This window comes from Aegilops tauschii, chromosome 2, assembly GCF_002575655.3.
Source record: "Aegilops tauschii subsp. strangulata cultivar AL8/78 chromosome 2, Aet v6.0, whole genome shotgun sequence".
Classification (NCBI taxonomy): Eukaryota; Viridiplantae; Streptophyta; class Magnoliopsida; order Poales; family Poaceae; genus Aegilops; species Aegilops tauschii.
The window spans coordinates 204351363-204377878 of NC_053036.3; the positions used below are offsets into that span (position 1 = coordinate 204351363).

Consider the following 26516-nt stretch of genomic DNA (forward strand, 5'->3'; position numbering starts at 1 on the left):
TCGATCGATAAATCAGGCGCGTGGAAGTGAAGGAGCCGAGGGAACGTGCAGTCGTGCACATGCATTTGTTTTTCTCGATAAACGTCGTGCACAGGCACGTTGTCTCTCTCTTCTCTTCTCTCCTCTGTATATTGAAATAGGCAAATAGTAAATCAACTTGTAGTTGAATTGTCAAGAGGACACTCATATCTCAGCTCGCTAGAGTTTAAGTTCTAAACTTAACATTGGTGCTCACAGTTTTCTGGATTTATTTTAGATCTTCCAACGATGTGTGTTCAGTGCGTGGAGACGATCTCGTCGACTACAAAGGCGTCTGTAGCGACTTCGTCAGTCTCACGATGATGTGTCGGCTCAGTCTGTCTGAGGTGCTCATGTATGTAGGGCGTGCGTGCGTGAGTTTATAGAGATGAGTGTATGCAAGTGTATGTGAGCGACTTCAATTGTATTGTGTTAAATAAAATATAAAAAATAGTAACTGGTGTTCGTGAGATATTAAGCATTTCACAACGAACCACGAACTGGTCGTCGGATGACCAAGCCGAATCTTAAAGTCGAGAGTGTCGCCACATCAACCCGAAGCAATAGTTCGCGGGTTTAGAATCCTAGCAAAAACGACCTCCGCCCCCACGATCTTTTCCCTTCCACCCTCACCCAACGCAGCCACTCATCTCCACTTCATCCGTCGCCTTCCACTCTTCCTCCTTGCCAGCCACCACGGCAGGGGTAGCTCGTGCGCGGCGGCGGCGTGACTCCAGTGGAAATCTTCACGTTAGCGCTGCACCACCAGCCGCTTGGGGTGGCTCCCGGTGGAGGTCGTGCGGAGGGGCACACGGCCACGCATCTCCTCTTTGGCGACCGCGGATGGGTTTCTCTCACCAGCACGCGCTATGGGAGGCAACGGTGGCGCGGCTCCAGCGGAGGTCGTCGCGGTGGCGCTCCACCGCCAGCCGCTCGGGGGTGGCTCCTGCGGAGAGCGCGAGATGGAAGAGGAGGCGACTGCGCCCATCCTCGTCAATGGCGCGCTCAAACCAGGGAACCTTCGTGCTCCTGTCGGGTACCACCATCGTCATCTCCGGCATCCTCCCATCTCCTTCCATGCCTTTCCCAAATCGATGAGGTACATACCTCATTTGTCTACAATTTATTATTGTGCTAATTTGATTTGCGAGCAAATTGTTAGCATATTTGTAGTTTGTAGGCTATGCAATTTTTTAAGAGCAATGAGTTATTGATCTAAATTTTCGTAGCAGATTTTATTGCTTGATGTAACCTGTCTTTTTCACTGACCATTTTGTGTAGCTAGTTTAGGGGGGGAGGAATGCACATTTGAAAAGGGGGATGTTCCTTCCGCCGATAACCCACCATTGCCACATCCTGCCATGAACGAGGCCATAGAATTTCTATGCACGTTTTTTCTTATCCAACTTGGCAGGCAAAGACCCGAAAACGACGCTGCCCCTACTGGTCTCCTTTCGAAGGCCGAAGACAGAGTACGGGACAATAAGACAAACCTCTAGCTAAGGTGAAATAGTAAATGAGGGGAAACCTTGTGCATGGCGAGTTACTTGGAACATTTAGTATCAGGAAGAAGGTGCAGTAAGAAGTTGTCAACTAGTTTCTTTCATGGGATGAATACCGTGTGAGCAGAGATGTTAGATTTGCATGAATAAGGAAAGAGGAGTACAACTCTCGGCTGGTAGTGTTGTGTCCTCCTTCTGTTTTTTTTATGATCTTCTTGTGGTTCGCTGGAAACAAGATATTGTGGAGGACGGTGGGGCCTTGGGCGAACCCATGGCCAAATTGTTGAGTGTGGTGCGGCGGCCGTCTGTCGGCGACGGGGAAGAAGATCTGAGTCGACGAACGAGTAGCATGAATAGCTCCGGTGCGGTGGACGGTTGTGACAGTGGAGCGGCAGTGGTGAGCCGCAGGATGGCGTGGTCGAAGTGGTTCAGGTACGGCGCAGGTCGGCATCATGGAGGGAGCTCGGCCTCGGCTTCACCTGCTAAGTCCTTGAGGGCGGTTGCAGTTGTGGTGGACGACGACGTCGGGGTACCGGCTCCAGCCTGATGGAGGAGAGCGGCGGTGGATCGGGTGCGATGGGGTGGAGGATGGAGGAGGCTGGGGTTTCGCGGCTGGTGGAGAGGGTGTTTTGGCGCCCACGGAGTATGAATGGGGAAACGGAGGGAGGGGGAGCTAAGAGGGAACCATGTTTCCGTTTGAGACGTGCTTGTTTGAAATTTGGGAAAGGTTACAAACTTTGCCCCCATCTAAAATTTTGGACATATTGCGGGTCGGGATTAGGACGGTAATCTCAGGTGCCCCAAATAGTGGGCGGGAGCGATTTCGGCCAAGCGCATGGGTGTTTAGGCGCCCATGGTGTATGAATGTTTTCGGAGGCGGTTGACTGGCGTCTTGGTGATGTTACAAACATACCCCGTATTAGACCTTTGGACATTGGGCCGATAGGCTACACAGGTCAGAGTCAGGATAGTAATTTCCTACCATCAAACATTGGTCTCGCGCGGTTTCGGGCGGCGAGAGGCTTATTGGCGCTTCGTTCAATATTTAGGAGTAGAACCATTAACGTTTACAGTTCTCCACAATTGAACTTTTAGGATTTGTCAAACTTTAAAAAATTTGACTCTTGAAAATCCTAAAACTATGATTATTTTGAAAGGGGAGGATTTAAACCTGAGTAATTTTTTTTGCAGCTTAGCTCAATTCATGCATGGTTCTAGATAATCACCTTGGTTGAAAAAATATAGTTAGAAATGCGTATGAATATATAGCATGTTCAAACGCACAACAAAGATTGATGCCCCCTTTTAAATGTGATTTACAAATGCCATTATCTCGAATTCAAATAGTTGAATGCACTTCCTATGAATTCAAATCTTTGAAACCACTTTATGTTGAATTCAACATGTATTCTAGTTCGTAGCTAGCAATTTGGAATGTATACCATGTATGTGACAAATGTATAAAGTGCTTGACACTGACAACACATAGTGCACTCATGTTTATATATGAATTGCAAAAGTCATGCATTGTCTGGATTTCAAACCACTCTCACTCTATGGATCAATAATGTGAAATAAACACATACACATGCTCGAATTCAATAGAGTATGGGTGTCTGATATATCAATGTTCGTTCATACGCGAATTGCAAATTTCATGATCCCATCCAATTTTTTAATACAATTTATAATTTAATGCATAGAACAGTCTTTTACGCGTAGATGCACTCTGTCTTGGTCCCTCCTCACACGCGTGCTATCTTTCTATCTGACGCATAAGCGCACACACTTTATATACATCGGCATTTCTCTCTCACAAATGCTCACACTCTCTCCCGGGGTGTCTCACGCACACACGCTCTATATATCTCCCTCTCTCTCTTACTACTATCTATGAATGTTTTCTCTAAATGCATACGCAGGCACGGTCTCTGCTGGCCCTCTCTCTATACACATATCTGCCTACGTTTCTCCCGCACGCACACTCTCTTTAGGCCTATCTCGCACACATTGTCTCCCCCTGTCTTACTAGTTGGCGGATATGATTCGATCAAATCATTTGGTAGGATATCTCTGACGGTTAGACTGGACGGTAATAAGAGGCAAAGATTTACCCAAGTCTAGGCCCTTGCGGTCGTGGAAATACCCTACTCTTGGTAGTGTATATTTGTGATGGGGATGTGTATAAAGTACACGTGAATGCCAAGGGATTGTTTGTGTATATATACTATCAACGAACTAGCCCACGGCCTTATATAACATCTCGGGGCCTAGGGTTACAAATCGTAGTTTGCTTCACGTCAGTAGAGATAGAGTCATCCACGACTCTGGTATCTTTGTCTTGTATGTCGAGTAATCCATGGGTCTTCGTATAACGCATCTCGGCCTGACCTATATGGCGCAGGACGGAACCGACTTATGAGTCCTCGCCTTGACCCACCAAACCTAGAAATGATGTGCCCACTGCACCTCACACACCTTCTATCACTAAGAAAATAAACATATCACTACAAAAAATACACTTCCGTGATGATACGTGTTTGTCACAGTAGGTCACGTTTTCTGTCATGCATGTACATCCATGACAAATTTATGACAGAATCAAGATAGTCATACCTGTGTTGTCGTAGAAGTGTTCCATGACATTACCAAAATTATCATCACGGAAGTGTCCACTTCCATGACGATAAATCGCGCGTCATAGAAGTGCTTTCGTCAAGGGTGACCGACACGTGGCATCCACCGTAATGGGACGCTGTTAAGCTATCGGGTCCGGTTTTGGATCCGATAACCCGTTAACAGCCCGGACCAATGGGAAATTTTCACGTGTAAAATTCTGATTGGCCGGAGGAAATACGTGTCAGCTCGTTAGTGGGTCCGATAGGCGCCTATGATATGTCGACACGTGCGACGACCCATCACTGGCCCATTTAGCTTACAAAGGCCGGCCCATTTGACTTGGTCAAATGATAGCGAGCTGGCCCATGAAAAGCCTGTTAACGGTCTCTTCGCAAATAGCCCATTTTACGGCTCGGTAACTCACGGCCCGTCAGGGCCTGCACGAAATCGGCCCAACAACGTCATGTGGGCCGTCGAATATAACACCAGCACGTTTCACTTTCGGCCCATGTATGGCCCACGACGTCTTTCAGCCCATATGAGGCCTTCGTATCTTTAGGACGTTTAGAGGCCCACGGTGACTCTAGCCCATAATGAACAGTAAATTTCTTTGTACCCGTTAACGGCCCATGATTCACATGGGACGTTTCCAGCCTGTGTTAGCTTTCGGCCTACTGACGGCCCATACGTTCTTGGGCTCCTTTCCGGCCCCCGATTACTTCCGGCCCGTTACTGGCTTGTTCCCCCAATGGGCCAAATTCGGCCCGTGGCAAGAGTCGGCTCGTTTCTAGCCTGTTAACCCGTTGCGCTGTTTCCAGCCTGTCCTATATTCTGGCCCATTAACGATCCGTTATGCATGTGATAGAATTAAGCCTTTGCTGTCCTCTGGCCTGTTAACGGCCCGTTACCGTGCTGGGCCGATACCAATTACGCCCGTTTACGGCCCATGTAGACCCATTTATCCGACGGCCCGAGGCCCACCGATTCTACGGCCGTGTTAGAGGCCCATCTAAAGACGGCCCGTAGGAGGCCCATGGATCCTACGGCCCGTAGCAGGGTCAAGGCCACCACGGTCCGTATATGGCCCATGGTTGTTGCGGCCACTAGCAAACCAGGGAAAAAGAAGACTAGGAAATAAAGTAACATCCCAAAATTTTCAATTTGAAATGTTATACTTTAGGTCATCATTGCATATCATATTTTATTGCATTTTGGTTTGATCCTAGAAATTCTACGCAACTCAAGGACCCACGGAGACAGTTGGGAATTTTGTTATTTTCATATTTGAGTTTTCTCGAGTTTTCTCAAATTTTCATATTTGAGTTTTCTCGAAGTTTGATTTTAATTATTTTTCTTCGAATATTTCTTTTATAAAAATAAAAGAGAGAGGACAAAATGACTTCCTCAAAATAAAGAAATATTGGAGATTTAATATTAAAATCAAATAAGAATTTTATTCCGAGTTGTATAGCTATTTTATTTGAATTAGGAAAAAAATATGCGTTTTTCAAAATTGCATTAGAGTCCCAAATAAATGTTCACCTTGTCCGGTAGATTTTTAGAGGACCGGGAAAATTTATTTCAAGATTGTTTGAGTCCGTTTAGTATTTCTTTTATTCGTTTTTCTATGCGGATTTTTTTTTAAAAAGTCAACCGACTTACCGGGCCGTGTCCGACCGGGACACTGTGCCCGGGCAGCTTTATAAGCCGAGCCCACGACCCGCCGAGGCCCAAGCCGCCCGCCCCGCCAAAACCCTAGCCCCGCCGCCCGCCAGCCCGCCAACGCCGTCGACGCCACCCGCCGCCACCGCCGTCGAGGCCGCCCGGCCGCCGACCCGCCACCCCGCCGGAGTCGCCAGAGTTCGCCGCCGCCGCCGGTTTTCTTTGCCGGTTCGGTTTTTTCGGTAAAACCCTAGATGCTTTTTTTATTAGATCGCTTTTTTTTCCCGGTTTAGTTATTTAGCGAACGCCCGTTCGTTCGTTCGTTTTAACGAACGATTTTCACCGTTTAGCCGCAGACAGCGAACGTTCATTCGTTAGCCTGTTCGTCAGTTTTTCTTTTTCTCGGGATTTTCGCGATTATTTTCGATCGTGATTTCTGACTCGATTTTCATTTTAGTTTAACTTTTCGCTCGTTTATCAGAATCAGGTGATTCAAGTGCCTAGAGTTTCGTCTCGAAGCCCTCTTTCTGTTTAATCAACTTAATCAAGTTTTTGCTATTGTAAAATTTGACTTTAGTCCAGATTAGCAAACGGATCTTGTTTCTTTCGCAGTTTGAGTTTCGTTGCTCCGTTTGATTTGATTCTTTTTTAAACCGGAGTTCTTAAGTTGAACTTTCTGGTTGGATCTTCTTATTTGAGTTTTACCCGTGCATCTTTGCTTGATTGCTTATTGTATGCTTGTTTGTTTGCGATAGAGTACCCGGAGTGCGAAGTGTGCTACTACGAGTCTCTAGGTTTCCCGGATCATCAGCAAGGCAAGTAACACTTTGATCATACCCCTTTACTACCCGGTTTTATTGCATTAGATCAATCCTCAAACAATTGCATGGTTAGGATCTGATTTAAATTGTGGGTTTGGGAAGTAGATGAGGTAGTACCTATTCACCTGTTTATTATCAAACCTATGGGAGTTACTTCTACGTTGCTTATATTGCTATGCTATGCTCGTAGACGTGGTTTGGGTTTGAGTGTATTCATGACAGATGTGAGTATTGTTAATTAATGGTTAACTTAAGGTGTCAACTTTAATACACATCTGGGTGGACTGAGGCACCTGGGGAACCCAGTGTTGCTTGTATTTTTGGAAATCCCGGGGTACCGGGTGATTCTCCTATGGACTGCCACCCAGGCTCAAAGGGATCATAAGATTATTCATGCTAGAAACTTCCGTGTGCAGCCACATGCCATTATGGGCTCTGGCATAGTTGAGTAAGTTGTGGGAAACCTTTCCATGATGGGCTAGCAGATGTAGGGGATTGTAGGTGTACCGGCCTATCTATCGGTTAAGGGGACCTCTTCGGAAAGACTGTGCCTCGGTCATCCGTTTCTCAAACATTATGTAGTGCGAGAAATCCAACAGAGGAGATCGGGTCTTGTGGGGAAAAGTGTGCAAACCTCTGTAGAGTGTACAAACTAATCATGATTAGCCGTGTCCTCGGTTATGGGCATCTTGAGTATCTAGTTCTTGGATCATCATGTGGATCTCATCACTCTTAATATAATTTGATTGGGTTTAATGATCATGCTTAATTGGGATTGAGTTGGGTGAATCTTCTCAATGTTTAACAACTACCATGATAGTTAAATAAAATGTATTCCTTTGTTGTAGGGAAAAATTGGCTTTCCACAAAACATATTAACCATACAGCCTCCACCAGCCATATATGCATGTAGTGATAGCATTATCCTGTTCATTGCTCTCTTGTGTTATATTGCCAGCATATTCCATGTGCTGACCCGTTTTCGGGCTGCAACGTTCATGTTGCAGACTTTTCAGACGACGAGTAAGGTGCCTTAGGTCGTGGTCTTTCACTCAGTGATGCCTCACTTTATCTTCCAAGCCTTCCGCTGTTATCGTATTAGATGGCCTTAAGCCATATTTATTGTAATAAGTTCTCTTTTGAGACATTCGATGTAATAAGTGTGTGATTGCTACTCTGTTATAAATCCTCAAGTACTGTGTGTGTCAGCATTACCGATCCAAGGATGACACTGATGCACAGAGATCAGACTGTTTGAGGTCTTGTCGCTACAAGATGGCATCAGAGCACACGCTGACTGTAGGACACGACCACTAAGCTAAAGCCGTAGATCACTACTCTCTTCTCATTTCTGACTCCTCTCCATTTTCTACTCTTTAGGATGGTGGACGCAAGGAACAAGTTTGCACAACCGGATGAAGACACACCTTTTGGACGCCACTTGAAGGAAGTCACTAGGTACCTGAACATCGGAATACCAAGCTTCACTGGGACTTACAACGCCACTTTACCAGAAGAGGAGCGCTGGATGATTCAAGTTCAAGTTCCAGGAAGGACATTCACGCCAATCACTGAGCCCATAGAGTTTTCCTTTGATGCACCAACCTGGAGTCTAGGAAAGAGTATGGCAGCCCACATCACCATGGGACGCATTGGACATGTTTACCACAAGGATCTTAAGGATACTATCTACCAAATTTGTGGGCGTCGAGATGAGCAATGGGAGATGATCAACACCAGGAAGGATAGATCCATTGCAGCTTTCATCCAAGAGTTAAACCAGCACATTCGACACTAGGAGAACCAGATGTGCGCAGGCATGACAGATTTGAAGAAGGCGATGACAAGGATCACGGAGCTGGAGGAAGAACTCAAGTCTACACGCGATGGATATGAGGAAGAAATCGCAACACTATTGGAGAAGAATGACGACCTGATAAAGAAGATCGGAGTATTCATGGGAGATCCCATGCCAGGAGGAGAAGATGATGATTCCACTTGCCCGGAGAACTACATCATCATTGACGACACCAACTCGGACCCCGACGATAGCGATGATGACTATGTTGATGAAGCTGGAGCGGATATCATGGAGTCTTCGACCGATCAATTTTTCCAGTCGACCACCATATCAGTAGTAGTATTCCACCATGTATGTAGTATAGTCCGAGCACTTTTGTAATGATAGTTCTAGACCGATTGTATGCCTTGCTTGATTGAGTGAGTGATATGATTGTGTTTGTCTCATGTGCATATGGGTAGTGTTTTCCCCCTAGACCTCATTCTACTCTGTTTTCTCATATTTTCTAAACCCAGCAGATGCCTACGAGACGCGACAATGGATTTGCTTTCCCACCGGAGCTCACTCAGTTGATCCAGCAGCAGAATGCATTGATGCAGATACTAGTCCAGAATCAGAATCAGGGGAACAACAACAACAACCCACCACCACCACCACCACCACCTGTTGATCACTTAGCCCGTTTTATAAGGCTGAATCCACCGGTGTTCTCTAGTAGCACCGAGCCGATAGTTGCAGATGATTGGCTCCGCAAGATTGAAAGGGAGTTGACCACTGCAGGATGCACAGATGCGGAGAGAGTGCGTTTTGCCGCACATGAGCTTGATGGACCCGCAGCATCATGGTGGGAGAATTTCATAGCCACTTACCCCATCGACACTGTTACATGGGACCAGTTCCAGCAGGCTTTTCGCACTGCCCATGTATCAACAGGAGCTATGGCCATGAAGAAGCGTGAGTTTCGCAACCTACGCCAAGGAGGACGCACCGTTGGCCAGTATGTGGATGACTTTAGTAAGCTAGCACGTTATGCCTCAGATGACGTCGCTACAGATGCAGCTAAGCAGGAGAAGTTTCTGGAAAGACTGAATGATGAGCTGAGCATGTAGTTGATGGTGGCAAATTTCAATAACTGCCAGGAGTTGGTAGATAGAGCTCTCATGATTGAAGGGAAGTAGTAGCAGATTGACAACCGCAAGAGGAAGTATGGACAAGGGAAGTATAATTCTGGAGCTCAGCAGAGACCCCGTTTCACCCCGAACTCGGGAGGACTTGTCCATAACCATGGAGGCCACACTCACAATGGAGGAAGTTCACACAACCATAGTAGCTCCAAGAACGGGAATGGTAATGCAGGAAGCAACAGACAGAACCGTTCCAGCCCAGCAACGCCAGCCAAGAAAGATCTAAGTCACGTTACTTGCTACAAGTGCCAGAAAACTGGACATTACGCCAATGAATGTCCTGAAGCTAAGAATGGAAACGACAATGGAAGTTCTGGGAAGAAGCCCAAGCCTTTCAACAGGGGACAAGTGAACCACGTTAACGTGGAGGAGGTTGAAGCCCAGCCAGATGCAGTAATAGGTAAGTTTTTGGTTAAGTCATTTACTGCAGTCGTTCTTTTGATACTGGTGCATCGCATTCATACATATCAAGGGGATTTGTGGATAAGTATAAACTGCCCACCAAAGTTCTTAGTACACCTTTGTTAGTGAGCTCGCCAGGAGCAGAGTATATGGCAAGCCAAGGATGTTTTCAGATGCCATTGACCATAGGTAGGCATGTTTTCCCCTCAGACTTGATAATTTTGGAGTCGCAAGGTTTGGATGTGATTCTGGGTATGGATTGGCTATCGATGTATGGAGGAAACCTCGATTGCACCAGTAAGTCGATTTTGCTCACCACCCCAGAAGGAAGAAGGATCAAGTATGTATCCCGGCATGTGCCGAATAGGACTCAAGTAAATTCCTTATCAGGAGTTGTACAGGAGGAAGTACCAGTGGTGAAGGATTTCCCGGATGTATTTCCAGAAGAGTTGCCAGGCATGCCACCGGATAGAGACATTGAGCTTTTGATTGAGCTTTTGCCAGGCACAGGGCCAATATCTAAGAGACCGTACAGAATGCCCGCAAAGGATTTGGAGGAAATTAAGAAGCAAATTAAGGAGTTACTGGATAAAGGTTATATTCGCCCAAGTTCGTCACCTTGGGGATCACCAGTGCTTCTAGTGGAGAAGAAGGGTGGATCGTTGAGGATGGTTGTTGATTATCGTGGATTGAATGAAGTAACGATCAAGAACAAGTACCCACTGCCGATGATCAATGATTTGTTTGATCAGCTGCAAGGAGCTAAAGTGTTTTCCAAGATCGATCTGCGATCAGGATACCACCAGCTGAAGATTCGAGAGCAAGATATACCTAAGACAGCTTTTACCACGCGGTACGGGCTATATGAGTATACCGTTATGTCATTTGGTCTGACTAACGCACCTGCCTATTTTATGAACATGATGAATAAGGTGTTTATGGAGTTTTTGGATAAGTTCGTCGTGGTGTTAATTGATGATATTTTGGTCTACTCGAAGAATGAAGAGGAGCATAAGGAGCATTTGCGTTTAGTACTTGGGAAGCTCAGAGAACATCAGCTATACGCCAAGTTCAGCAAGTGTGAGTTTTGGTTGAAGGAAGTTGGATTCCATGGACATGTTATATCCGGAGAAGGAATAGCAGTAGACCCTACCAAAGTTGTCACTGTGACAAATTGGGAGGCACCCACGTCAGTTGGAGAGATCTGGAGTTTTCTTGGACTCGCAGGATACTACCGGAGGTTCATTGAGAATTTCTCGAAGATTGCAAAGCCTATGAGGGAGTTGTTAAAGAAGCACACCAAGTTCAAATGGACTGAGGAATGTGAGGCTAGTTTTCAGGAGTTGAAGAAATGCTTGGTTACATCACCAGTGTTGATTCTGCCAGATCAACGCAAGGATTATGAAGTGTATTGCGATGTTTCTCGTCGAGGACTTGGAGCCCTACTTATGCAGGAGGGAAGAGTTGTTTCATATGCCTCACGACAGCTTAAACCCCATGAGTTGAATTACGCTACGCATGATTTGGAGTTAGCAGCCGTAGTGCATGCGTTGAAGACTTGGAGACATTTTCTCATCGGAAACCATTGTGAGGTATACACGGATCACAAGAGTTTGAAGTATATCTTCACACAGAAGAAGTTGAATCTCAGGCAGAGGAGATGGTTGGAACTCATTAAGGATTATGATATGAAGTTGCATTATCATCCCAGAAAGGCTAACGTAGTAGCCGATGCGTTGAGCCGCAAGAGTCATGTCAATACACTCATGACCGGAGAGTTACCCAAGGAGTTAGCAGAGGATCTCCGCGAGCTATGTTTGGAGATAGTTCCGAGAGGCTATGTAGCAGCATTGGAGATTCAATCTACTTTAATGGATAATATCAGAGAAGCTCAGAAGACGGACAAGGAGATTGCCGAGATAAAGGAAAGGATTAGCAAAGGAAAGGCTAAAGGATTTCGTGAGGATGAGCACGATACCTTATGGTTTGAGGACCGCGTTTATGTGCCAAATGATCAGGAGATCAGGAAGCTGATTTTGCAGGAGGCCCATGATTCGCCATATTCGATTCACCTAGGAAATACTAAAATGTACCTGCATTTGAAGGATAGTTTCTGGTGGACCGAAATGCACAAGGATATTGCGGAGTATGTAGCAGTTTGTGATGTATGTCAGAGAGTGAAGGCAGAGCATTAGAAGCCAGCAGGATTGCTACAACCATTGCCGATACCCGAATGGAAGTGGGACAAGCTAGGCATGGATTTTATCACGGGATTGCCCAGGACTCGTTTAGGCTATGACTCGATATGGGTTGCAGTCGATCGTTTGACGAAAGTAGCTCATTTCATCCCAGTGAAGACCACTTACACCAGTGCTAAGTTGGCAAAGATATACATGACCAGGATCGTATGTTTGCATGGAGTTCCGAGGTCCATTGTATCAGATAGAGGAATCTAGTTTACCTCAAAGTTTTGGAATCAGTTGCATGAAACTTTGGGAATCGGGCTAGAGTTCAGTACAACTTTTCACCCGCAGACAGATGGACAGACTGAGAGAGTCAATCAGATTTTGGAGGACATGTTGAGAGCTTGTGCACTAGACTATGGATCTAGTTGGGACGATAGTTTGCCATCCGCAGAGTTCTCTTACTACAACAGTTATCAAGCCAGTTTGAAGATGGCCCCTTTCGAAGCATTGTACGGAAGGAGGTGCAGGACGCCGTTGTTGTGGGATGAAGTTGGAGACCGACAGTTGTTTGGACCAGATTTGATTAAAGAGTCTGAAGAGAAGGTTAAGCTGATTCGCGATAGACTCAAAGTAGCCCAGTCCAAGCAGAAGAGCTATGCGGATTCTAAACGCAAGGAGACAGTTTACGAAGTCGGAGACAGAGTGTATCTTCGTGTATCACCACTTCGAGGAGTGAAGCGTTTTGGAGATAAGGGAAAGTTAGCACCACGTTTTGTGGGACCATACAAAGTTTTGGAACGTATGGGAGAAGTTGCTTACAAGTTGGAATTGCCCGAAGGATTGTCGGGAGTTCACGATGTGTTCCACGTTTCTCAATTGAAGAGGTGCCACGCAGAGATGGCTGATATTCCTTTGAGAGATACCATGCCGCTGGAAGCGATTCAATTGGATAGCGATTTGACCTACGAGGAGAAGCCAGTCAAGATTCTCGAGTTTGCCAGCCGAGTTACACGCAGCAAAGTTATCAAGTTTTGCAAGGTTCAGTTGAGCCACCATACCGAAGATGAAGCCACCTGGGAACGAGAGGAAGACCTACGGAAGGATTACCCTCACCTATTTTCTAGCCAACCCGAATCTCGAGGTCGAGATTCATCTTAAGGGGGGTAGGTTTGTAACATCCCAAATTTTCAATTTGGAATGTTATACGTTAGGTCATCATTGCATATCATACTTTATTGCATTTTGGTTTGATCCTAGAACTTCTACGCAACTCAAGGACCCACGGAGAGAGTTGGGAATTTCGTTATTTTCATATTTGAGTTTTCTCGAATTTTGAAAAGAGGATCGTTTGATTTTAATTATTTTCTCTTTGAATATTTCTTTTATAAAAATAAAAGAGAGAGGATAAAATGACTCCCTCAAAATAAAGAAATATTTGAGATTTAATATTAAAATCAAATAAGAATTTTATTCCGAGTTTTATCGCTATTTTATTTGAATTAGGAAAAATATACGTTTTTCAAAATTGCACTAGAGTCCCAAATAAATGTTCACCTTGTCCGGTAGATATTTAGAGGACGGGGAAAATTTATTTTAGAATTTTTAGAGTCTGTTTAGTATTTCTTTTATTCGTTTTTCTGTGCGGATTTTTTTTTATAAAAAAGTCAACCGACTTACCGGGCCGTGTCCGACCGGGACACTGTGCCCGGGCGACTTTATAAGCCGAGCCCGCGACCCCGCCGAGGCCCAAGTCGCCCGCCCCGCCGAAACCCTAGCCCCGCCGACGCCAGCGCCGTGCGCCGCCGCCGCCCGCCGCCGACCCGCCGGAGTCGCCGGAGTTCGCCGTTGCCGCCGGTTTTCTTTGCCGGTTCGGTTTTTTGGTAAAACCCTAGATGCGTTTTTTTATTAGATCGGTTTTTTTCTTTTCCCGGTTTAGTTATTTAACGAACGCCCATTCGTTCATTCGTTTTAACGAACGATTTTCACCGTTTAGCCGCAGACAGCGAACGTTCGTTAGCCTGTTCGTCAGTTTTTCTTTTTCTCGGGATTTTCATGATTATTTTCGATCACGATTTATGACCCGATTTTCGTTTTAGTTTAACTTTTTGCTCATTTATTGGAATCAGGCGATTCAAGCGCCTAGAGTTTCGTCTCGAAGCCCTCTTTCTGTTTAATCAACTTAAACAAGTTTTTGCTACTGTAAAATTTGACTTTAGTCCAGATTAGTAAACGGATCTTGTTTCTTTCGCAGTTTGAGTTTCATTGCTCCGTTTGATTTGATTCTTTTTGTAAACCGGAGTTCTTAAGTTGAACTTTCTGGTTAGATCTTCTTATTTGAGTTTTACCCGTGCATCTTTGCTTGATTGCTTATTGTATGCTTGTTTGTTTGCGATAGAGTACCCGGAGTGCGAAGCGTGCTACTACGAGTCTCTAGGTCTCACGGATCATCAGCAAGGCAAGTAACACTTTGATCATACCCCTTTACTACCCGGTTTTATTGCATTAGATCAATCCTCAAACAATTGCATGGTTAGGATTTGATTTAAATTGTGGGTTTGGGAAGTAGATGAGGTAGTACCTATTCACCTGTTTATTATCAAACCTATGGGAGTTACTTCTACGTTGCTTATATTGCTATGCTATGCTCGTAGACGTGGTTTGGGTTTGAGTGTATTCATGACAGATGTGAGTATTGTTAATTAATGGTTAACTTAAGGTGTCAACTTTAATACACATCTGGGTGGACTGAGGCACCTGGGGAACCCAGTGTTGCTTGTATTTTTGGAAATCCCGGGGTACCGGGTGATTCTCCTATGGACTGCCACCCAGGCTCAAAGGGATCATAAGATTATTCATGCTAGAAACTTCCGTGTGCAGCCACATGCCATTATGGGCTCTGGCATAGTTGAGTAAGTTGTGGGAAACCTTTCCATGATGGGCTAGCAGATGTAGGGGATTGTAGGTGTACCGGCCTATCTATCGGTTAAGGGGACCTCTTCGGAAAGACTGTGCCTCGGTCATCCGTTTCTCAAACATTATGTAGTGCGAGAAATCCAACAGAGGAGATCGGGTCTTGTGGGGAAAAGTGTGCAAACCTCTGTAGAGTGTACAAACTAATCATGGTTAGCCGTGTCCTCGGTTATGGACATCTTGAGTATCTAGTTATTGGATCATCATGTGGATCTCATCACTCTTAATATAATTTGATTGGGTTTAATGATCATGCTTAATTGGGATTGAGTTGGGTGAATCTTCTCAATGTTTAACAACTACCATGATAGTTAAATAAAATTTATTCCTTTGTTGTAGGGAAAAATTGGCTTTCCACAAAACATATTAACCATACAGCCTCCACCAGCCATATATGCATGTAGTGATAGCATTATTCTGTTCATTGCTCTCTTGTGTTATATTGCCAGCATATTCCATGTGCTGACCCGTTTTCGGGCTGCAACGTTCATGTTGCAGACTTTTCAGACAACGAGTAAGGTGCCTTAGGTCGTGGTCTTTCACTCAGTGATGCCGTTGGAGTTGATGGACTCACTTTATCTTCCAAGCCTTCCGCTGTTATCGTATTAGATGGCCTTAAGCCATATTTATTGTAATAAGTTCTCTTTTGAGACATTCGATGTAATAAGTGTGTGATTGCTACTCTGTTATAAATCCTCAAGTACTGTGTGTGTCAGCATTACCAATCCAGGGATGACACTGATGCACAGAGATCAGACTGTTTGAGGTCTGGTCGCTACATAATCCCTAAACTAACGCTAGGCTATTAAGGCGATTGCACAGATTACATCCACTGGGCATCAAAGATCGCCACCAGTGCAAATATAGGGAACACCCTACACTATACAAAAATGGCTTGCTGTTTTCTTCAGGCAGTGGCTGGACGTTAATAACAAATTTTATATCGCAACATAACAAATTACAACTATAAAACAAAAGGAAGGTTGGCATAAAAGTTAACAGTCTAGGAGATAAATGCACCACTAGAAGTTCAGAAGCTCAGTTCATTTGACCTGACTGTTACGTTTTCATGCTGTATTGTCCGATGGAGCACCATAACATTCGCCTTCATTTCTCCTCGGCTCCTAAACAACATAGCAAATGTCTGATAGTCTGGTTTCAAAACCATGCGTATCTTGACGACATCGAACAATGTCTGTCCTTGTTTCACAAAGGGTCTCTGTTAAGGAACGGACTTGTGTCTGGAGCGTAGATATAACATTGTTTTGAGCTTGCATATCTTGATCATGAGGCAGTTTGGACGAGATTGCCTTAACAACCAACCCAGTATTACGCAGGAACATGCTTTTGGCACTGTTAGTGGACAGGTACTGACCCACTGCAGCAAGAGCTGACATTGCGGTTATAGTTGCCTCGCCACCTTTAGAAGGTGGCGGTTCCACCAGTTTTTCCATAGCTTCCTGAAAAGTTGAGTTTTTACATTAGTAGTATCAGAACAGAAGATATTAAGGAGGCAGCAAAACTAAACAATATAGCTTTGGTCTATATACAGAACTTATTCTGGTGAACCCATGTAAAATATTAGTTGTATTTTACTGCAAAGTACATAATAAAACCAGGTTCCAAACATATGACCATGTACCATGGCTAATGTATTGTCTATTTCTTCACATTGTATTGACAGCTAAGGATAAAGAGACAAAGTTTATAATACGGTAAGCATAGTATGACATCATTCATATCACAAAACAACTGAGAACAGACAAACAGGCAATTGTAACGTTGTGTGGGCAAGTCCAGCATGGAACTAGATTACAGGTCAAGATCAAAGGAACATCACTCCTCTCTTTTAAACCTTGTAAGGTGCAATGATACGCTAAGCCAATTGTGTATAAAACTGAAAAGAGTAATAGACATTGGCTGCAAACCATGCAGTTCAAGGCACAAGTCAGAGTAAGTAGTAGTTAAAAGGCATGAAGATTAAGGACTTACAACAGCGACTTTGACTGGTGTAGTCATGCCTTTCTTCTTGCTGGTGTGACAGTCCTTGAAGATTTCCACAGCATTTGGTTCAGGTACATTTTGGTCCTTGCGGGCTTTCCTATGCATTTGGAACAAGTCAATATAGATCTGATAATATGGTACAGCGAAAAGAGTGAAACAGCAGCTAATTACAAGAGCCTCGCAGTGTACAATATAGCTACGAGATCCTGTCGTCTATTGGAATTTCACTTTCGTACGGTTGGCCTTGTTCTTTGAACAGTTCACCTACAAGAAGATAGATTTGTGTGGCACATGCATTAATAGGACTTCAACATGTGATCTGATCACATATATATAATGTACATGATACTTCGGATCAGACCAGTGTTTAACGAGGCCTCTCCAGTCTTCATCCGATATATTTTCCACTGGAGATGTTTGGGCAAGTTCACTGTTAGCCTTGCCTTCAAAGTGAGTTTTCCTCAAGTTATACCGATACTGTCGCAGAGCAGACTTGAAAACATGGGGGCAAGCTTGTCTGGTTGCATCATCTTGGCTATCCAACTTGAACCTCATCTGTTGAAAATTATGGGAGTCTCATTACCAGCAACCTAGAAAGTATTGGACAGAGCAAGACGATATTACTAGTTTCCATACATAACCATACTTATAGATAAATGGTCAAGGAAGGTGTTGAACTGGGTTTCGTCTTTGTCATTCCTGTACTGAATCAATGTTGGGAGGATACGTACATGACACCTAACGGCAACCACTGCCTCTGATACTAACTTGGCTGACTCTGTAGCATCACGTGGCCTTTTTAAACCTGCCTCAAAACGGATCTTCGTTCTTCCTCCTCTAGATTTAGTTAACCTATCGAGCATTATCCCTGATGTTTGTTTCCTCTTGCGCCTAGGTGCTAGTCCAACAACGAAAATAGGAAGTGTTAGTGTACATCAAACTGTGAGACTACATATAAAGAAGCATGCAACTGTAACTTGACTCTAGCAACTACCTTCTTGCTGTTGAAGCTCACAAAGTTCATCTGATCTTGCCAACTCATCTTGTGTCAAGAGTGCTTCGGAAGTAGTGTCAGGTGGCAAGGGAGCTTGGGAACGTGCTGCTAGCTGAGTTGACCAACGAGTAAATCGTGCAGCTGGTGGTACTGTGGAAGGTGTTGCAACAGCTAGGGTTGTCTCTACTTGTTTGGGGGCAGCTATTTGTTTCTGTTTGGCTTGTTCTGCAGCTCGTGTAGCACGGGATACCCTGTCGGTACAATTTTCCGCTGGACTTTGACCTTCTATTGCACCATTAGTACCAGCAGAATCTGCAGGATTGTTCCGCTTCCCGTTCCCTGTCGTTCTGTGTTGCTTCCTCTTTCTCTGTGCCATGTTAAGTCAAGCCGACAAGAAAAATGAATAACAATTTAGTTCTTCGGAACAAATGTACTTTGATGTAAGAACATGGTGTGATAGACAGATATTGTATGTTCTAGAAACAGGAACACGTGTCTTAGTCACAAGTATAATGTGTAAAGTAAGCAGATAAAATTCAACAAAATTAGAAGCAATACAAGCTAGACATCATACATAACATGCAACCACATATAACAGTGCCAAGTTAGAGGGAGCACCTGTGATGGTGCACTAGGGGAGACGTGCTCATCACCAACATATCTACGTCGAGTGTCTATGCATGTGTTGTCTTGGAAATCATCTTGGGGGGATGGAGGAGTAGAATCTGTAGAGGCCCTCCGTTTGGAAGGAGCACCTTCATCCGCTGCCTTGCTAACTTCCTTCCGCTTTATTGATTTTGAACTCTTCATGATACTGACAATCACTACTTTGATGTAAGGCAAACACATGATTCCAGGATGGAATAATACGAAAAATAGGACGGCATGGCATATTCACAACTGTTTGTGTAAACTAAGCAGAAACCATTTCAACAAATAAGAAGCAATGCAAGATAGACACCACATGAAAGATGCAACCAATATGACTCTGCCAAGTTAAAAGTGTCCCATCATAAATGGCATTTCAACAAATTAGAAGCAGCGCATGCTATAAATCATATGAAAGATGCAACTAATATCACACTACATATACTGAAGGTGTCTTGTCATATTGATTTATGCGGGATAGAAAAAAACAATAGTTTTATGTGAGGACATGCTTAATAGACAGATGTACTATGTACTAAAACAGGAAGGCATGTCACATTAACAGGTATAATGTATAAACTAAGCAGAATAGCACATGCAATTTAACCAGATTAGAAGAATTGCAATCTAGACACCATATGCAACATGCAACCACATATCACGCTGCCAAGTTAGAGAAAGCACCTGCGATGCTAGTGTAGGGGAAATGCGGTAATCAACTATAGATCTATGTTCACTATCTTCATCTAGCCTTGCTGTTTCTTGAGAATCATGTGGGGAGGCTGATGCTGCATTCTTTAAATGAGGATATTTTCTCACAGCAGTCCACTTGCCTGATTGCCTCATCATAAGTGATTGATGGGGGATACACAAGAACATTAGTTTGATGTAAGAACATGGTTAATAGACAGATGTACTAGTATGTACCAAAAACGGGAAGGCGTGTCATATTCAAAGGTATAGTGTGTAAGCAAAGCAGATGCAATTTAACCAAATTGGAAGCAATACAAGCTAGACATCCGGCTAGAGTGGTGAGCATGATCATCTAGGACCTGAGAGCCTGGTGGGAGGCGGGCTGCTTCGCCACCACCGTGGCTTTTTAGTTGGCTTCCAGGTGATGTATGTCTGTGCTGGGCTTGTCACTGACTCGGCCAGTGCCCTGACTAGCTATTTGTCTTCTGGTGCTCCCGGGATGATGGTTCATGTAAAAAATATCTTTCCTTATCTTGATAAAGACCGACTTCGGCCTTTCGAATACAAGCTAGACACCATATGCAACATGCAACCACATATGACACCGTGAAGTTAAAGCAAGCACCTCGGATGGTGGTTCACGGCGAGCGAGATCATCAACTCCAGAGCTACGTTCCCCGTCTCCATCTGCTGACACTACACCCTTTAAAGTCTTGAAACGTGTCTGGCTTAGCCGCGTACCACGCTGGAGCGACTTCTCTCTTATCTTTTCTGCTTCTGTCAAGGCAGGGTCTGAAATACCCTTGCATAAAAACACAATAGTGAGAGTATGGGTGAAGTGTGAGCAGAACTAGTGCACTGTAAAAGTAGCAGATAGCAGGTGGCTGAAAAATAAATGACAGGAGACATATGATAGCTCTACAACATTGCATGGCAAACAAAATTAGATTCTACTCCGTATGATTTTGTAATATATGAGCACAGGAAATGCAGGTACTCCTCCAGCACACCACCACATGTGGTCCTATCAAGATAACAGTCGACTGAAAATAAATAGGTTAGTCGATTTTTTTATGAACCGTCTGATCTATAAGAAACGGGCAGATGGCCTTCGTCTACCTCCCGCCAGTCACTGTTGATGATCTTTCTCGAACCGCCAGCGACCACGGGCCCAGACCCCTGCCTCCGCCGCCCCGCCCTCCCTTTGACCTCACACCACCGCCGTGCTTGGCAGCGCCCCCAGGCCATCCCTTTAATCCCGGCCGACCTCCAGATCAGGCGCCAGCAGCTCTAGGCCCCACACGCCCCTAAGATAAACACCGAGGCGCTGCTTCCCTAGCGTAATAGGCAGACTAGCGCCTGTTACGCCGGGGAATGCTTCCGTTAATTGGGAATCAACTGACCAGGAATTGAAATCCAGGGGGGCGACGACCTCTAGCTAAGGTGAAATAGTATATAAGGAGAAACCTTGTGCATCGCGAGTAACTAGGACATCTAGTATCAAGAAGAAGCGGTCAACTAGTGTCTTTTGTGGGATGAATACCGTGCAAGCAGACACGTAAGATTTGCACGAATAAGGGAAGAGGAGTATCATTTTCGGTTGCCGGTGTGGTCACCTCCACATGTCGCGCCGATCTTCTTCTTTTTGCCGGGGAAAGCGATGTTTTGGAGGAGGGTGCAGCCTTGGACGAACCCATGGCCAAATTGTTGACTGTGTTGCCGTGGTCGTATGTCGGCGGAGGGGAAGCAGATCCGAGGCGGCGAAGGACGGCGTAGCTGGAACAGCTCCAGTGCGGTGGACGGTGGCGAAGTTGGAGCGGCAGCGGTGAGGCGCAGGACGGCGTGGTTGAACTGGCTCGGGTACAGACGGCTCGACCTCGGCTTCAACTACTAGCCGTGGAGGGCGTTGCGGTTGAGGTTGCGGTGGACGACGACGTCGGGGTATCGGCTCCGGCGTGATGGAGGAGGGCGGCGGTTGATGGGTGGGATGGGGTGGCGGACGGAGGACGCCGGCGTTTCGCGGCTGGTGGAGAGGTAGTTTTGGCGCCCACGGAGTACGAATGGGGAATCGGAAGGGGGGCGGGGGGAGCTAAGGGAGAACCATGTTTCGGTCTGGGACGCGCTTGTTTTTGGCTTTTTTGAACATATGGGACGCGCTTGTTTGAAATTTGGGGAAATTACAAACTTTACCCCCCTCTTAAATTTCGGACCTACTGCGGGTCGGGGTAGGATGGTAATCCCAGGTGTCCCAAATAGTGGGCGGGAGCAATTTTGGCCGCGCGCATGTGTGCTTAGGCGGCCATTGTGTATGAATGTTTTTCGGAGGCAGTTGCGTGGCGTCTAGATGAAGCTACAAACCTACCCCGGTTTAGACCTTTGGACGTCGGGCCGGTAGGTTTCACGGGTCGGAGTTAGAAAAGTAATTTCCTTCTACTACCAAACATTGGTCTCACGGGGTTTCGGGCGAGTAGATGCTCTTTTGGCGCTTCGTTCGAAATTTTGAAACAGAAGCATTCACGTTTAGAGTACTCTTGAACTTTGAGGATTGACCTAAATAGACAACGTTAAATTTGACCTTGTATGTTTGAAAACCTCATTAAATTATTCGCTTCTTTTTGAAATTTTGACACTTGAAAATCCTATAACTACGATTATTTTGGAATGGAGGAGCTAAATTTGAATCTATTTTGTACACGACTATATATGCTATTATGTACAAAATCAGAGCAAAGATTGGTGCCCCCATAACTTAGGTATGATTTACAAATGCCATGATATCGAATTCAAATAATTGAATGGACTTCATGTTGAATTCGATTTTTTAAACCACCTTAAGTTGAATTCAAATGTATGCTAGTTCATAGCTAGCTATTTATAATGTACATTGTGTAACTTTCGTATGTATAATGTGCTTTACACACACAACATGAATTATACTCACGTTTATATTCGATTGTTAAAGCGATGCATTGTCTAGAGTTCAAAATACTAACTATGTGGATCAATTATGTCGAATAATAACATAGACATGCTCAAATTCGATAGAATCTAGATGTCTGATGGATCAATGACCATTCCTTACGCGAATTGCAAATATCATGATCCCATCCTAATATTTGGATACAATTTATATCTTTAATCAATGTGTACATCAGTCTTTTATGTGTAGTTTCACTCTCCATCAGTGGTATCTCACACATGCTCACACAGTCTCTCCCGAGGTGTCTTTCTCGCAGACATGCTCTCGATATAACCCTCCCTCCCTCTCGTAACCACTTACGACTGTTTTCACTAACCTTTATCACAAGCACTCTTCCTCTCACAAGCATACACACGCACAATCCCCATCGACCCTTTCTATATACATAGACCTGCCTACGTGTCTCCTGTACGCACATTATCTTTAGGCATGTCTCTCACGCATTGTCTCACACCTCTCTTCCTAATCGACGAGTATGATTCTAGCAGAGCATTCTGTAGGATTCCCCTTAAAGTTAGGTTGGATGAATAGTAATATCAGAGATAAGGGGTTACCTTAGTCCGATAACCCAGGGTTACAAATCCTAGCCGGCTTTGTCAGTGGACACAGAGTCCTTCACAATTCTGCTATCGTTGTCTTGTACGACAAGTCATCCATGGGTCTCCCCAAATGCATCACGGGCCGACCAATGTGGCGCAGGACGGAACCGAACCAAGGGCCTCACCTCTGCCCCCAGGTCTCGTTATCTTCTCACACTCACACATACCAACACAGACACCACACAAAAAAAATCTCCTCGTGCCTCTATACCCTCCCCCTTGCATATACACACTCAAGGGAATCTCTCGCCGTGACATCATATATTAGTCTCTCTCTCTAGACCTCTCTCATATCTCGTGCTATCTCTCCCACGCCCCCCTCCCCCCGCCGGCCCCTCTATCCATGCCTCTCTCGAATACGTAATACACACACATACCTCTCTAGTCCCTGCCAAATACATCAACTACACATTCACACATGTTACATCACGTACCCCATTGATCTAAAAAGCCCTCTCTTCACGTTTATTTCGCATACAACATTCCTTTTGAATAAAGTGTGGCCAAAAAATTATTTTAGAATTTCTACATATATACAACATTACAAAGTTATATGGAGGACTATGAACGTTAATTTGCATTGCATGGTGCCCACAATGATATTTATTCCGCACTGTGAATTTTTATATTTTTATACTATATATAAAGTTAGTCATAATAAAAAGAAATGAAGAGCATCTCTCTCCCCATCGCATACACCCCCTCTATGCCCCTTTCACGTATGCACACAAACTATCTCCATGCCCTCTAAAAGTAAGCCCCCAGCACATTCATGCATGTTTCATCTTTCTCTCGCGATATATACAGTGACGATCATTGTATTTGGAGCGAAAGCATGATACGTACATTGGACTTCAGAATCCACTCATTACGGTCACCATTTACGTTTTGTGGTTATTATACAGTCACGGGCTCACCGTACAACTCTGTATTTGCTCAAGACACGACTAGTTGACCAGTTAAACGCTCCACGTTGCACCTCTAGTGTTGCATCACATTATCTCACTATCATTTGACCCACCTATCGGCTTGTATCTACTCTTCTACACTCTTATAAAAAATAGAGTTGGTGATGATGGTGTGCCTGCCATCCTGCAACATAGGCCGTCCGATTTATATCTGATGGATAGGAAGGAAACTATGGCAATTTTGCAAAAAGGTACCCACACACCTCTCCACATTCGCAAATAAGGCCTTTCCTTGTTCATCCTTTTCTCTCACAAGATAAACTAGTCATACAAATGCATCTTGATGTTACGTGCAACGCACGGGCATCTTCCTAGTAAGAATGAAAACAAACGACAAAAAAATATTGGACGGTGGTTTGAAGTCATGACCGCGGGCACAGCGGACAAGGTGGCCTTGTATTGGTATGCTGAGCCGTCTGTTTTAACACACAGGAGCTGGTGTGGTGATTATACACACACGCACGCATGCACATGAACTGCATGCACGCAACACTCACACGAACACATGCAGCCACGCACGCATGCAACACTCAAACCTACACACGCAACCACGCACGCACGCAACACTCACATGCACACACGCATGCATGCATGCACACACCACACGACCAACACACACTCTCACGCTCAAGTGCTCAACCTACACATGCACGCGCACACACCAGGCCCTGACAGACACATACACAACCAGGTGATTCCCGCACACGGGTTGGAGTCTTGTCGCGCCTGGGTAAATTTGTGTTTATCTGACCTTTTTCCTATGTGAACTGACATGTGGGACCCACAAGGAACGTGGTCAGTTTAACTAGTCAACATGGTGCTAGGCAGGCTATTTGGCCGGTCAACAGAGTGCAATCTCATGCTGAACGGTGAGCAAGTGACTGTATAATCACCGCAAAACGTATATAGTGACCGTAATGAGCGTATTCTGAAGTTCGGTGACCCTATTATGCTTTTCTCTCTGTAGGCCCTCCAAAACTACATCTCTACACGTTCTCGCATGTTACATCTAACAACTATGCAATACAACACTACTACTACACTCTAACACAATAAATCATATGTGTTTTTAATTTTACTAGATATCATATTGTTACTTAATTATTTAGTTTGCATACATTAAAATTGCCTTTGAAATGTATTGCCAGTATCATCTACCGCGCGGGAAAAATCCCGCCCTTTCCTGTTTAATCGGGTTTGTATCGATGGATCATGCGAAACAGCAAAACTATAGTACTATACAGTACAAGTGACAGTTCACGGGGCCGCCGTGTCGTGTACTCCTCCGTCGTAAGAGTGGAGCGCTCTCTTTCATAAATGTTCTAGTCCCGTTCGCCGACATGTGGGGCATCATGCTACCGGGTCCACGTGCCATACCGAAATACAATGCAGAGCAGCAGGGATGAAGCACCCCAGTCATGGCGCCGGCGTAGTAATGAGCAATGAGGCGTCAAATCACAAAGTTGCACCTTTCCCGCAGTTAAGTTGGAGGGACAAAGTAATAATGCTAAAATAAGAAGTTGGAGGGACGAAGCAACCATCATTTCACTCGTTGTTGAATCCGCTTCTCCCTCATCTTCTTCAAGTTTTTTTATAAGATCTTCTTCAAGTTAACCACGTGTTGCTTCTGCCGCTGTTCTGCCTCATGTGGGACGTGGATCGGCTTGGTAAAGCACTGACACGTGGGACCGCATGTTAGCAAACCGCCAGGCCAACGTCCTCTAAAAATAATAAACCTCCCCCGCCATCCGCGTGGCAAAATCACCTCCTTTTTACTAATCTTGATTCTATAATTTTTTAGATCAATATAATTGAGATTTGTATAGATAGCACACAGGAGCAAAACCAAGTGGTACGGTTAAGGGCATCCACAATGTGTAGCCAAATGTGAAAATAGCTTTTGGCATCGATGAGAACCATTATGGACGGTGCTGCCAAAGCCAAAAAGATGGAACTGAAGCTCCCTGATTGATTGATTGAAGGAATAGAAAAATGCAACGTCTCTCCTCTTGCTCCCGTGCTTGGACGCATGTACAGTATGGAGCACAAAGTCTACTCCCCTATCCCTTCTATCACAAATCACAAAGCATTGAGGCGTCAAATCACAAAGCACGGACGAAGCAACCATCATTTCACTCTTCGCTGACTTCGCTTCTCCATCGTCTTCTTCGAGAAACCACCTCACCGCACTAAGCTGGACGGACGATGCTATTGTGTACTAGTAGTACTAGTACATTTACGCGCCCTTTGGTTCAACGGACTTCCTGGATGCAAATAAGGCGGTTGTCTCGGCTTGCAGGCGTCACTTGCGTCCGGTGGTCTCCCTCAACGGTATTCTCCGTTGAATGCACTTCGTCAAACCACAACGTTCGAGATATTGTCAACATCACCGCAATGGGGAAGGAAGTCAAACAGTTACTACCTCCATTTTTTGTACGCAAGGCCAGTATATAAAAATTACAATT

The 26516-nt window shown here is 44.8% G+C and overlaps 1 long non-coding RNA gene across 2 annotated transcripts; it reads left to right on the forward strand.

Moving 5' to 3' along the window:
- Positions 1–580: 580 nt before the first annotated feature.
- LOC141041610 (uncharacterized) lies at positions 581–15883 on the forward strand. Of its 2 annotated transcripts, none has more exons than XR_012202272.1 (3): positions 581–1117; positions 14591–14650; positions 15664–15883. It is a non-coding gene; the product is annotated as an uncharacterized lncRNA (long non-coding RNA). The 2 variants fall into 2 exon arrangements; XR_012202271.1 differs by lacking the exons at positions 14591–14650; positions 15664–15883 and adding exons at positions 6557–6616; positions 7630–7833 and having other exon boundaries at positions 582–1117.
- The last annotated feature ends 10633 nt before the right edge of the window (positions 15884–26516 follow it).